Source organism: Mauremys reevesii, linkage group 1 (genome assembly GCF_016161935.1).
Source record: "Mauremys reevesii isolate NIE-2019 linkage group 1, ASM1616193v1, whole genome shotgun sequence".
In the NCBI taxonomy this organism is placed as follows: domain Eukaryota; kingdom Metazoa; phylum Chordata; order Testudines; family Geoemydidae; genus Mauremys; species Mauremys reevesii.
Window position 1 is genome coordinate 179,071,534 of NC_052623.1, and position 13,397 is coordinate 179,084,930.

The following is a 13,397-nucleotide window of genomic DNA, read 5'->3' on the forward strand; positions in this document are numbered from 1 at the left end:
ATGAGGAAAATGTTCATTGATTTGCAGTGACTACACTACCATCAACCAGCACCAGAATAAGGCACATCATGAATCTCTCCAACTCTGCATATTCATATGCAGCTGTCGTACCTCTAAATCTCCAGTGAATACAAAGTACTAGTGTGACCAGTAGTATAAACAACACAATGCCATCCTGCTCCATGCTCTGATTGAACTACAGTACATAAGAATGGAGACTATAAAAGCACATTGAGTTAGGCTACCAAAGTAAAGTCAGTTTATACATGGGAAGAACATAACCCAGTAAATTCTTACCCATAGGAATTTTCAAAGTGCTAAGTTATTTAATGGAAACAAACATATTGAAAGCATCTGTTTTCAGTGAAATAGGCTCAGATACTACAACATAATAATATGGATAAGCTGAGTTGCCAGCAGTGTCTAAGTGCATCATAGCACTGAGCTAAGTGCATGAGAAGGAACCTCCCCTGGGTTACCTACAGCATCAGTGCAGGAATAAAGAACACAGAAGATAATCAGTGAGGAAAAAAATACTGAGGGAATTCAACAGCATTAGAAGGAAGAATAGGAGCGGGGGCGGGGGAAGAGAATGGCAGAAGTGAAAACAGACAAAAATATCTACGAACAGAGAAAGCAAAGCAGAGGCAACACAACCTGGCAGAAGAGTGCCACAGTCAAAGTGCAGAGCTAAAAGATCCAACCCAAGCGGTGTGCAAGTCTTATTTTTACACCACGGGTGGTGAAGTAATTTACAGAGATAGCAAGATATTTGTGTGTATTTTAAGCAATTTCTTATGGTTGATGGGTCTGAGTCACTGCAAGGATTCTGAAGAAAGCAGGCTATGGAACTCTGGCCACGGAAATTCTGAAAGGAGGTGAGGCACAGCAGCATACACAGCCTGTGCTCCGTTCAGGGTCTGAAGCCATACAGTGCAGCCCACCAAGTGGGACGGGCTGCCTGGGGAGGAGGCAGGGCCAGGCACCTGGGAGTTGGAATAATTCAGCACAACTCCCAAACAGTCTCCATAAGTGGAGCTCCTGTGAAACCGCAGCAAGGGCATAAAGCTGCCCAATCTGAACACAGAGCAACTGTTTCCCATTTGCCCTCTCAACTAGAATGAAGGAGACTTCAAATGGTTATCCTAACACCAGTGGGGCTAAATCAAAACCTTCTCTTAGATTTAAAACTTTCTATAGAGTTCTTGGCTGCTCACCGGAAATGTTTAAGGTTCTCCAGTTCCTAGCAACCAGGCAGTGCCAATAAATAAATAAATAAATAAGAAAGGAGATAAGAATAGACACAAACCGAAAACATATTTGAAGGACAGTTACTATACACTAGAGTATGTTCAAGTCTAGTATTTGCAAAAGAAAAAAAACAGTAAGTTTTTTATTTATTGTGACAATCACATATAAGCCTAACTCCTACTGTGAAATTATTCTCATATTTTCAGTTCCAAGGAACAATGGCAAGCAAGATCTACTGAACAGCAGAAAGCAAACTCCTACACTGAATACAACTGTTAATCTGAGGAAGATTGTTACAAAATTATATTTAGCTGTATGATCAAGCTCCAACCAACATTGCATCAAGATGATGGAAATCAGATCTGGATAACAAATAAAGCTAATGGATACATTTTAGCTTTATGTTTATTATTAAGAATAGGCTCTATGCTTTGCTGTACATAGTTAAAGTGCTACCCAGACAAATTACAGCTGCTCTTTTGACCTGAACATAAACTGGCATTGTTCCAACCAATCTGAACTAAGGTTTCTAAGCAGGGTGTCAAATCTAGGCCCCTTGGGTCTTGGAATGATGGATTGAACCTTGAAAGTTGCAGCACAGCAGCATAGGTGATTTCTACTTCTAAGAAACTGTACATATATTAAACATGTTGACCAATGTTTTTCAAACTTTCAAATTATTTTTAACTGTTCATGTAAAAAATAAGCATTGTTTACAAACCATAACCACACAAGTACTAAAACTGCAACATTAGCAGGTAAAGTCAAACTTTTTGTTTGTTTGTGTCTTTAAAAGCGACATTATGCAATGTTTACAATCAAGTTTACCTACTAGGCATGTTGTCACCATGTTAGGAGGACGAATCTCCTCATACCTCCCAAAACCAATTATGTCCTTACTCATTAACAAACCACAACAGGTATATTATAGTTATTAATATTTTTAAAATGATTGCATTTGATATTTTTTGCAGGCAATTACACTATCTGAATATTGGATAAATGGTAATGAAATAGCTAAGTATCTACATGCCGAGCAAGTTGTACATAACAATAACCTTCAATTTTTTGAACTATTCCTCTAATTTTAAACATTCAGATTATGCTAAAACAAATGCTTCCTCCTTCTAGGCACTTTTATGAATTTACCGTAACACAACAAAACATTTTAGGAGAATGGATGTGTGTGATACTTACACTGAATAATATGGCGAAGAAAAAAATAATTTCTTATGTACACTAGAAAAATGATATTGTACTATCTGCCTGACCTCACTAGAGAGTTCTCTAGTCTTAGAACACCAGCATATCTCCTTCACTCTTCCTATTCTTTATACCCCAATTCTGGAGTCCATACTTATATGGCAAACCCATCATGAGAAAACTTAGGTTAGGTTATGGGTACACTGCAATCAAAGCGTGTGATTGCAGCTTGCGTAGACATATGCAAGCCAGCTTTAATCAAGCTAGCTCAGGTACCACAGCAGTAAAGTTGCAGCAGCGTGGGCTTCAGCACAGGCTAGCCACCTTCGTAATTACCCAGGGCTCTGACATACCCTCAAGCAGTTGCAGCAGAGACCTTTAGACAATGATGGTGTCATCGCTTCCCTCCCTCTCTGTTAAGACTCTGAGCATGCTCTCCTCTGTGCTGATTGGTTATTGATCACTCCAAGCTCCTCCTGCCCCCTCCCTCACGCTCACTTCACTTCCACCTGATTTCACCTGGCCTTTCTTGCTCCCGCCTTCCTTTTCTTCTACTTCTCCCTTTCTTTCCTCCTTTATACCCCTTACCTTGACTCATGAGACTAAGCACTTAATCTATTTCTACCTAGGCCAAGTTGCTATTCTCCCCTTCAAATCTGGTTAGAGCACAGACTGTGCTATCTAAACTTGCATCCGGTTCCAGGACTGCACACTAACTCCAAATAGAGACTGAAATCTTAAGCCTTCCCTGGGGAACATACTTTGCTCTTCAAGCCTTTTGTTGTGGTGGTAATGGACAGGGACTCCTCTGTACCAGTTTGTTTTCATTGTTGCTATAAAAAATAGCAAAAAAGACTTTCTTGTATTTATTTTCTTTCCAAAAACCTGCTCCCCTTTTTAATAAAACTGTTGGATATACTCAACCTTTAAGAGTTTATTCTAATAGTTTTATAGCCATCTATCCCACTGAGCCCTCTATTGATTCTGTGCCCAATGTCCTCTTATTTCTTTTGTCTTTTCTTTTCCTTTAGAGAATTCCCTTCTTGTACAAAACCCCACCTCAAATGTGTCACTAACATGCTATTTGCAGACCATCACACTGTACCGTCTGCTTGTATTATTTAAATTGTAATCTCTTGGGGGCAGGAACTATCTCATACTATGTAATTGTGCTGCACCTAGCTCAACAAGGCTCTGGTCTTGGTTGGGGCCTCTAAACATTACTGAAGAAACAACAAATAATAAAATCCTAGATTCAGGGAAAATATAGGGCTGGAAAGGACCATGAGAGGTCATCAAGTCCAGCTCCCTGCACTGAGGGAGGACCAAGTAAACCTAGATCACCCCTGACAGGTGTAAAAACCTCCAATGACAGGGATTTCACAACCTCCCTTGGAAGCCAATTCCAGAACATTACAAACCTAACAGTTAAAAAGTTTTTCCCAATATCTAACCTAAATCTGACTTGCTGCACATTAAGCCCATTACTTCTTCCACTATCTTCATTTGACATGAAGAACAATTGATCACTGTCCTCTCTGTAACAGCCCTTAACATATTTGAAGACTGTTATCAGGTCCCCAACACCGGTCTTCTTTTTTTGAGACTAAACATGCCCAGTGCTTTTAACCTTTCCTCATAGGTCAGGTTTTCTAAATCTATCATCATTTTTGTCGCTCTTCTCTGGACTCTGTCCAATTTATCCACCTCTTTCCTAAAGTCTGGCATCCAGACTTGGACGCAGTACTCTAGCTCAGGCACAGGTGCCAAGTAGACAATGGGACAGCTACCTCCTGTGTCTTAATGCCTTGTTGAGTTGGGGCCCATGACAAGTTTTGTAAAGGACTATGGTATTTTCAGTTGGAATGCAGACCTAAAATATAAATGATAACAAAATAATGTGGAAAGCTAGCACTCAGCTAACTAACTTACAAGTGATCTGAGCAACTCAACACAGTAAAAGTTTCTAATTTACATAATCTTCAGTTAGGGAGTTACTGCCTCAAGGATATGATTTTAAACACAGTATTAACAGAATATATTTTCTGACTACAGCTATGCATTTTCAATTGCTATGGTTAAGGTTCTCAGCATTTACTTATTTTTAAGGAGGCTGTAAAAAAAATTATAAGATGAAACTTAGTAAACACTGCATCAAGTTCTAGACTAGGAATGATTTTTAAAATTCTATTTGAAATAAATATTACCTGAATATTTTACATCACAAAAGTGCAAAATAGGGTCTTTTTGAACCTTTAATAATTTTTTTTTAAATCTTTCTGAAATGAAAAGTCAAATGTTTTATTTGGGAAATGCCCAAATGAGCTGTTTGAATTATTTTGGTCAATCCAAATATGCATTTTTTTGCAAAAAATGATCCATGTGAAATGTTTTACTCAGCTCTAAACTAGAATCGTTGATCCTACTGCTGGCTCTCTTTTCATCATCTTTTCCTCTTATTTTGCAGAGGCCTCCAGCAGAGGAAGTTTTCTGTTCCTTTTATCCCCTTCCAAGAGGAGCATAGGAGGGAATGGCCACACAAAAATAATGACTTGCCCATAAAACAAGTAGAATATTGTAAACCTGATATAGTCATAATGAATACCATGATATTAACTGGGCATATGATATACTCCTGGGGGAATTCTGTGCCACTGTGTAATAGAGAATTTGCACAGAATTAATGTTCTGCACAGAATTTTATTTTTTCCTGCACAATAGACAGTGAAAAGTGCTGGTTGCTGCTAGGGAGAGCTGGCCCTGGCAGAACTCAGCTCCCCAGCTCACAGTGTGCCTGCACGGGAGGAGTTGGCAGGCGGTGGTTCCTGGCATGCCCTGAATGCAAAAGGAGGGGCATGGTCCCACAGTGAGCAGAACACCCAGCCCAGTGGGGATGGAGGCCCTGCAGCTCTGTGCACTCTGACTGCTGGGTCTGATCCTCATCCACCCAGGGATGGAAGCAGGTGTGCTAGTTCTGGCTGTGCTGGTTCTCGCAAAGGGTGAGGATGGGCGGGGCCACACCATGTCCCTGGACGGGAAGTAAAAAGATGCGTGGAGAAAAGCCTGCAGATGAGCTCTGGGGGGAGGGAGTGTGGGTGTTTGGACTGGAGCGGCCCCATGCAGCCCCCTTCCACATACCCCAAATACCTCCTCCAACACCCCCAAATACCCTCTCCGAGTTCACACAGACTCCTCCAGCATCCCCCAAAGAATAACAGAGAAACAGGAACTGGGCTGTCATAAGTGTTTCTTTAACTCTCTACTCCTGGGAAAATCTTTTTTTTTTTTTTTGCTATCAGTATTGTTACAGACATACTTGCTGACAGATATTTTGAAATAAATTACCAAAATAATTGAAATTGGCTTGTTTATATGGTGTTATTTTGACAAATAACATATGCAGAATTTTAAAATATTGTGAGCAGAATTTGATTTTGGGGCACAGAATTTTTTATTTTTGGTGCAGAATTTCCCCAGGAGTTAATGATAACAGTACCTTTTAAAACAGGCAACATATCATTTTGACGTAGTATGTAATTTAGGGAATTTTATCCGTGTGAGATCCTTCACATGTAAATACATAGGGAGCCAAATTCTGATTAGATTTAAAACCATGATCTGTCTCTGTCTTTTTAGGGACAATGAGACTGCATAAAATGTTAGGGTAAATTTTTCAAAAGTACCTAAGTGACACAGGACCCTAAATCCCATTTTCAAAAGGAAATTAGGCACTTAGCTACCGGATCCTAAAAAGTATTTAGGTGGAAATCCCATTAAAACTCCTTAAATTACTTCTGAAAATGAGATTTAGGCTTGTAAGCTACTTCAATGCTTTTACCCTAAGCGAATGTAGAGTTTCGCCTTAAAGGGAAAAAAAAACAACAAAAAACATACAAACATCCCCCAATTTTCCCCATTGAAGAAAATTATTAGAGAAAATAATAGAAATGAAAACAACAGACTCATGTGGAAATTTAATATAGAAGTTACTTACAAAATCTAAATATTGTAATTATGAACAATAACCTCTCATAGGATTTTTGAACCATGCTACATAATTATATAACAGGATTTAATTTTGTAGTAAATCCCATAAGATGGCAAAAAATAAAGAAAAGTTATAATTTTCTATTAAATTCTACATAATTTTAGGACTTTTCCCATAAGAGGTAACAACAATAAAAAGAAATATCCATTAAACTGACAGTATAACTATATTAAAGTGACAAAAGTCACAAAAAACATGGTTGTTGAATTCTAGAATAAACTCAATGCATTTTTTCAGTAAAGGTATGAGGACTTAAGGATATAATTGCCAGACTTAACTTTTTAATCTGAAGAGCTTTCCAACTTGAATTTTTAAAAATTTGATTTATTTTGAATAAAAAAATAATAGTTACCATACACAATGAGTTACCAAGCAGTGAACCTTTTTATTAATGTAATAAATATATGCATAGTGCAGCGATGTTCAGATCATAAATAAATCAACCAATTGAGTCAAGGAAAACTATTAATTTAGCCAGAACATTTGACATGAAGAGCATCACAGTTAATTGATTATGGACTCAATCAAAATAATTTTAAATGAAATTTGTATGCTGTAGTTTTTAGCACGTCTTGGACACTGAACCACTTTAATCCAATGAATAACTATACACAAACGGCGTAGTGTAAAACTCCTCAATATACCTACAAATACTTTAATCTTTATATTTATGAGATTTACATAAATTATCTGGGCCAAAGTTTCAACTCAAGTAGCCTAAAGTTTGATACCTATATTCTTATTTTGGTGCCTAACTTTAAGATTGAAAATTGTGTGCTTAGTGATTTTATTGTTTGTGAAAGGTTGAGGATTCAGAGCTCTTAAAGTCTGAGGTCCTATTTACCAATAGACCAAGTAAGTAGAGCAGACATGGCAGCAGAAGCAGCTTTTCCAAACCACCCTGCTAATGTGTCTAAACAAACCTGACCTTGAACAAGTACTTCTAATTCTAATTAGGTCTCCCTGTCAGTTCAACCTGTAGCTTATCTGCTGAGAATGCTAACAGAAGTGCCAGCTCTTTTGTGATGTGAACATCGAGACTAAGAACTGGACTTAGAAACCCAAATCATTTCACATGAGCAACTGGATAGCCACCAGATGGTGAATTCAAACTCAATTAAAGTCAATGGGAATCCTTCCATTGATTTCAATAGGGTTTGGATCAGCCACTTGGTTATTACAAACTAGGGATGAAAATCTCACCCCATTGAAATCAATCTATCAAGCTCCTGAGCCCCACCAGTGCCCTGCTACTTATGACTGTGCATTTAAATTTTTCATATAATTATTTAATTCATGATTAATTATAACCACAAAAGGGAAAAAGAAAAAAAGAAAAACACACAAATGCTAATAATTAGCATGTGTGTGTATATATACACACACACATGGTGTGGTTTTATATATATAAAACCACAACAAATGAATTTTCCACTGTAAAGGCATCAATTTACTACCCCAAAAAAAAAATTCCTCTCCTTTGGATGGAAACTAATTTAGTCATTCTCTTTTGTCTTCTTTTTTGAATTTATTCTTTGTTACTATGCAATATCATTACATTTCCTGTAATTAGATGATTGAATTACAAACATGAGTGCTTGTTAACCCAATATTGCGCATCATACCAAAACCCCCAGAAACATGCTTACAAGTGAAAGAGTGGATCAGTTTTCATTACTGCTACAAGGACTGATTAAAACTTAGTACAGTGCAGCTCTGGTTCATTGGACTCCAGTTATGTTCCCTAGCCATATACAGATACTGTACCTTTGGATCTGAATAATGGCCAATTTTAAAGGCACCTCACAAGGCCTTCAAAGAAATGGGATTGTAATATAAAATACACTTTAAACATGCATGCAGATGCTCTAACAGATATATTCCTTACCATAAGCCTCAGATATCCATTGTCCCAAACTAACACAGAAGCAATGATTTTTATTTGAGAGGAAACCAGGGAAATGCCTCCCTAAATAATTGGTTCCTTGATTTTAATTGCTCAAAAACCTTCCAGTCAAGGAATGCATTTTTCCTCTCATTTTTATATGTTTATGTGGTTTGCGTTATCATTTTCTAAGCACGGTATTTTATGACATTTTATTTGCCTCAGTCTGCATCTTCCAAACCTTTGTTTGGCTTCCCTCTTCTACTTACTAACTTGAAGTAATTAATCACTTGAAGAAATATTTCATATTACAATACTGGAACATCATTGGATTATCCTTTTCAGGTAATATGGCACCTTATTTTAAAGCACCAGAGAAGCTTTATGACCAATGATAGATGCGGTCTAAGATACTGTATATCACTGTGCATACGATATCTTGCCATGAAGTAGCATTCTCCAACTCCAAAAAGGCATTTCTGACCCTGTCTACTTTTTAGCTCCAAACTGTGGGTTTAGTCCAGCCTTCCAATATGTTATATAGCACCACATATCACCTGCTTTGCAATTAAACAAATGTGTCACAGTTGGATTTCCAAGACGTGGTGTGTTGCTGCATAACCGGACATGGAAGAATAGGACTGAACTCACTGTGTGAAGAGCAAAATGATGAAAATCATTTATTTGTGCCTTGATTTCAATAGTCTTGTTTTATACTGCAAGATCACTTCTCGGGAAAAACATCCAGAAAAAAGTGGCAGCTTCCTTGCAGCATTCTCTGGATGAGCAGTAAACTGTGTAGACGAGCAAGGAAACAGTTATGTTTTTCTACAATATTTTACTAATACATTTATTTTTTCCTTGACATTTTCCCTTTTCAGTGGATTTGGTTTTTAGTGTCTAAGGATTAAGATGACTGAAATATTTATGCATCTGGAAAAGGTGAATTCTTAACAAAGTTCCAGCAAATTTCCTAAAATACCCAGGCTCTAGGGAGGTAGGTCCTGCTTCTTGGCAATTTACAAATATATGAGAACAGTGGTACATGTCATATAACCTACTTCATATTCAGAAAGAGTGATTAAACAAAAAAACCCTAATGTTAGGCAACCTACATTACAGCCTTTGGAGAATGGAGTGGAAGAGAAGCTCTGGAGATGTAAGCTCAAAACAAAGGAAGCTGTGAGGTGCTCTACCAGTCTCCATGTGTATCAGCAACACCTCCACTCTCCAACATGCTGACAGATCCCAAGACAGAGATCAAGATAAAAATCCCTAACCATGAGTGCTTGTAAGTTTTACTGTCTTTCTTTGTAACTAAAGGTTTCCAGTTAACATAAATCAATTAGCTATAATTTTTAGTAATGCTGTTTTCTGTATGTTCTATTTTTATTTCATGTTTGTTAAGCTGTAGGCAAGGTAATTGGACTCCATATACCTACCTGGCAACCCTAGGAAAGTCCATGGAGGCTCAGGGTACATCATATAAGCAAGCACTCAGTGTTGAGTTATGAGAAAGAGGACACTGTGCCATATACCAAATGACATATTCATCCCTTTGCATAGCAAAGGTAAAACACTAATCCATTAACTGAGCTAAAGATTTAATACTCTACAAAACAAAGGTACAGATCTGGATTAATTATTTGCATAAATATTAGCTTGGAATGACTTATAGGTCTGTATGAACATTTATTTTTTGGACAGCCATCCTTCATAAGCACTATCAGCAAGTGCTTTCCAGAGGGTGTCAATCAAATGTGGAGAGCAAAATAAAACCTTTCTATGAATGTGAGATACAAAGAAGGGAAAAGTTACTCTGTCTCAGAGGGTTAAGAGAGATGGGGCAGTATAAGTAAATGAGCAGTCCCCTGAATTTGAAGAGATGGAGGGAGGGAACAGAGCTGAGGACAATGACTAGAAGGAGTAGAGTAATCAGGAGCTGAAGCAGAGAAGTTAGAGCACTGTGCTGTAGTGAGTCTCTACAGGGTTTTGAAAACCATGTTAGCAATTTGCAGGTTGGATTTGGAAATGGAGAGGAAGTTGATGAAGATGACTGAGATGATAATTGCCGAGCTTTCTGAAACACGAGGCACTTCTGTCTCCTGAGTTCTAGAGGCCCCTGAAGTTTTCAAGGTAGGGGTTTAAGGAAGACCATAAAAGAAAGAATTGCATTAGTTAAGCTAGTAATAGGTGCAGGAGTGTAAGAGAAATTTTCCTTAAAAGAAAAATGGAAATCGTCCATTTCAAAATGAATTCTTAACCTTTTGGCCAGCATTCACCTGATTTTCAGCTGGGATTTTTGCTTTCAAGCAATGAGCTGATGGTCTCTGCTAGGATTCTCATGAAAACGCTTTCTTGTATGTCCCTTGCGTTTATGAGCCAATGTACCATCAGATAAAACTGAAGTGTTTTGAACATATTATCAGTGAGAAGTTAGTAGCAACAAATCTGTAGAATACATCTAGTTTCTTCTATCTCCTGCGTGCTGGAAATAACCATCTTAAATGGTGCCCAGGTCCACGTTGCACCCAGGTGTGAAATGCAGTCTGCTACGAACTATTTCTGTAACCTTTGTGATGTCACTGTAAAATGGTGGGACTGGATCAGTTGGTTCAGCAACAAAAGAACAAAACTTCCAGTCAGCCTGTTTTGCTTGTCAAGGTTTTATGCTTGAGGTTTATAGTGTTCACTGCTTACAAGAACAGAAATGAGTTTACTTGAACACAAACAGAAAATTGCTCAACCTGTGCTACAAACCAAGCCAGCAACAACTCGGTATGGAGGCTTTCTTTCTTAAAGGCCTTATATAGCTAATAGAAGTTCTTGTAGAGTTTCCTACCCCATTGAAAGTCTGATAGGGCTTACTGTCCCCAGTCCCTGTCTCTAGCCCCACCTAATCTCTCATGCTTACCATTTAAATCTGAGCAAATGCTCTTTTCAAGTCTCATATGGCCCAGGGTTTCATCAGGCCAGTTATGCTCCAGAAGGATCATGGCTCAGCATATCAAATGTGCTATATAAACCCCATAAAATCATAGAATCATAGAATCATAGAATCAGAATCATCAGGACCCACCATTATGATCTAGTCTGACCTCCTGCCTGATGCAGGGGCCACACCCACCCATCCACCTCTTTTCCACCCCCCCCCCCTGCCCCCAGGGAGGGAAAAGGAAAAAAAAAGGCCCCCCAGCCCCTCTCCCTGGAATTCTCCTTCCCCCCCCCCAAATATGGTCAGCAGCTGACCCGAGCATGCGGGCACTCTCTCGCCCAACACTACCTCTGGAAAAATATATATATCATATCATATCATTATTATTATATATGTGTGTGTGGTAATTGTGTTATTGATGACTGAGCCCGTATCATATCATCATATCTATCATACCATCATAAATAAAATCTTAATCTTAAAGGGATGGAGGTCCTTACTTCCACACTTCCTCCCTGCTGCTGCTGTTCCATGCACCTCCCTGATGGTGAACCCCGTCTAATTTCAAGCCCTAATTCCTGACTGCTGATTTTGATTTATATGTCCTTGTGTCCACATGTCCACTGAGCTTGAGAGAATTCTCTCCCTCTCCTTCCCTTATATATCTGATATATATATATATAAAGAGTGCAATCATATCTCCTCTTATCCTTCTTTTGTTAAGGAAAAAAAAAAGCTCCTCCTCAAGTCTCCTTTCATCGACAGGCCTTCCATTCCTCGGATCATTCTAGTGGCCCTTTCTTCTTACCGTTCAGTTTTTGATCATTCCTCTTAAAAACAGGAGAAAAAACTGCACACAATACTCCAAATGAGGTCTCACCAAATGAATGTATACTTCCTGGATTCAGCAGTTAAAACTGGGGAGAGAGCTGGAAAACAGTGGCTGACTGGAGGTCAAGCAGTCTATTTTTCAGATAGATGCAGGAAATGGGGTCCTCTGAGAGGGAATTAGGTACTGATCTAAAACTAAAAAAGACTGAGGCTGGACACTGTTAGAAGAAAAGTGCGATGTATAGGGCTGCCTGCCTATTCCTAGTACATGTAAAGATTCAGCTTCAGTTTCTGACCAGAGAAGATGTAAATGGATGGAAAAATTGCCATCCCCCAGTAAAGAGAGGAATTAGAATCTTAAAATCCCAACTCAAGTGGGCACCACTGCCTAAAAGGAAAGTTTTAGTGACTGAAACAGTTTATATTCCAAGACTTTCCTGGACCTAGTGTGGCGTCATCGTAAATTTTCAACCTGATAACTTTTACAAGGCTGTTTTTTTGTTGTTGTTTTTTTTTAGCTCTGGCATCTGGCCCACAGCTATATGCTGCATACCTTTTAAGGATACTCTTGCTGCATCCTCATATCATGTTAATCATCAAAAACTCACAATAGTTTTGCAAACTATATGCAGTAAGCACTATCTTTGTACCTTGTTGTTTATATCATAGTTCCCTAATATTTCTGAGTACTCTGAAAAACTGTTACTATCTAAATGGATCCTCATTAAACTTACATTGCTTGCTTTGAACTACACTGTTGCTAAAGGAACACAGTATTTTATAAACAAATACAGATGGCTGTTTCTTTTTCTTTCTATTTTTTTTACACTATGAATTGGGATGAATGTATCCGTCTAAAAGTATGGTCATGCAGTAGGCCACCAAAAGGTAAACCAAGGTAGCTGATGGCAATCTTTGTTGGCTGAAATCACTGGAATGACAATTATGTAGGTCACAAGAGCTGGGAAACTCAAAAAGGCTGTCTTCTGTCTCTAGGCCTTTGAGGCAGTTTCAAAAGGGACTGACGAGTGCTGTATGTTCAGTACTCCTCAGGAGTACAGCCATTGATTTCTTCTGTGGTGGTGGTGCTTATATTCTGAAAAAATGGTTACCTACCTTTCATAACTGTTGTTCTTTGAGATGTTTTGCTCATGTTGATTCCATTTCAGGAGCGTACATGCTCACATGCACAGTCGTCGGAGATTTTTGCCTTAGAGGTATCTGGAGGGTCGGCAGTTGCACCC

The 13,397-nt window shown here is 38.5% G+C and overlaps 2 long non-coding RNA genes across 3 annotated transcripts in view; one reads left to right on the forward strand and one right to left on the reverse strand.

Annotated features, from left to right (window-relative positions):
* LOC120381411 overlaps nt 1–1,705 on the forward strand; it is a 47,305-nt gene extending 45,600 nt beyond the window's left edge. The window contains exon 3 of the long non-coding RNA XR_005588049.1: nt 1,458–1,705. This is a non-coding gene — a long non-coding RNA (uncharacterized LOC120381411). The remainder of the gene's footprint in view (nt 1–1,457) is intronic.
* Nucleotides 1–13,397, reverse strand: part of LOC120381401 — a 143,382-nt gene that overhangs the window by 107,165 nt on the left and 22,820 nt on the right. The window lies entirely within an intron of this gene.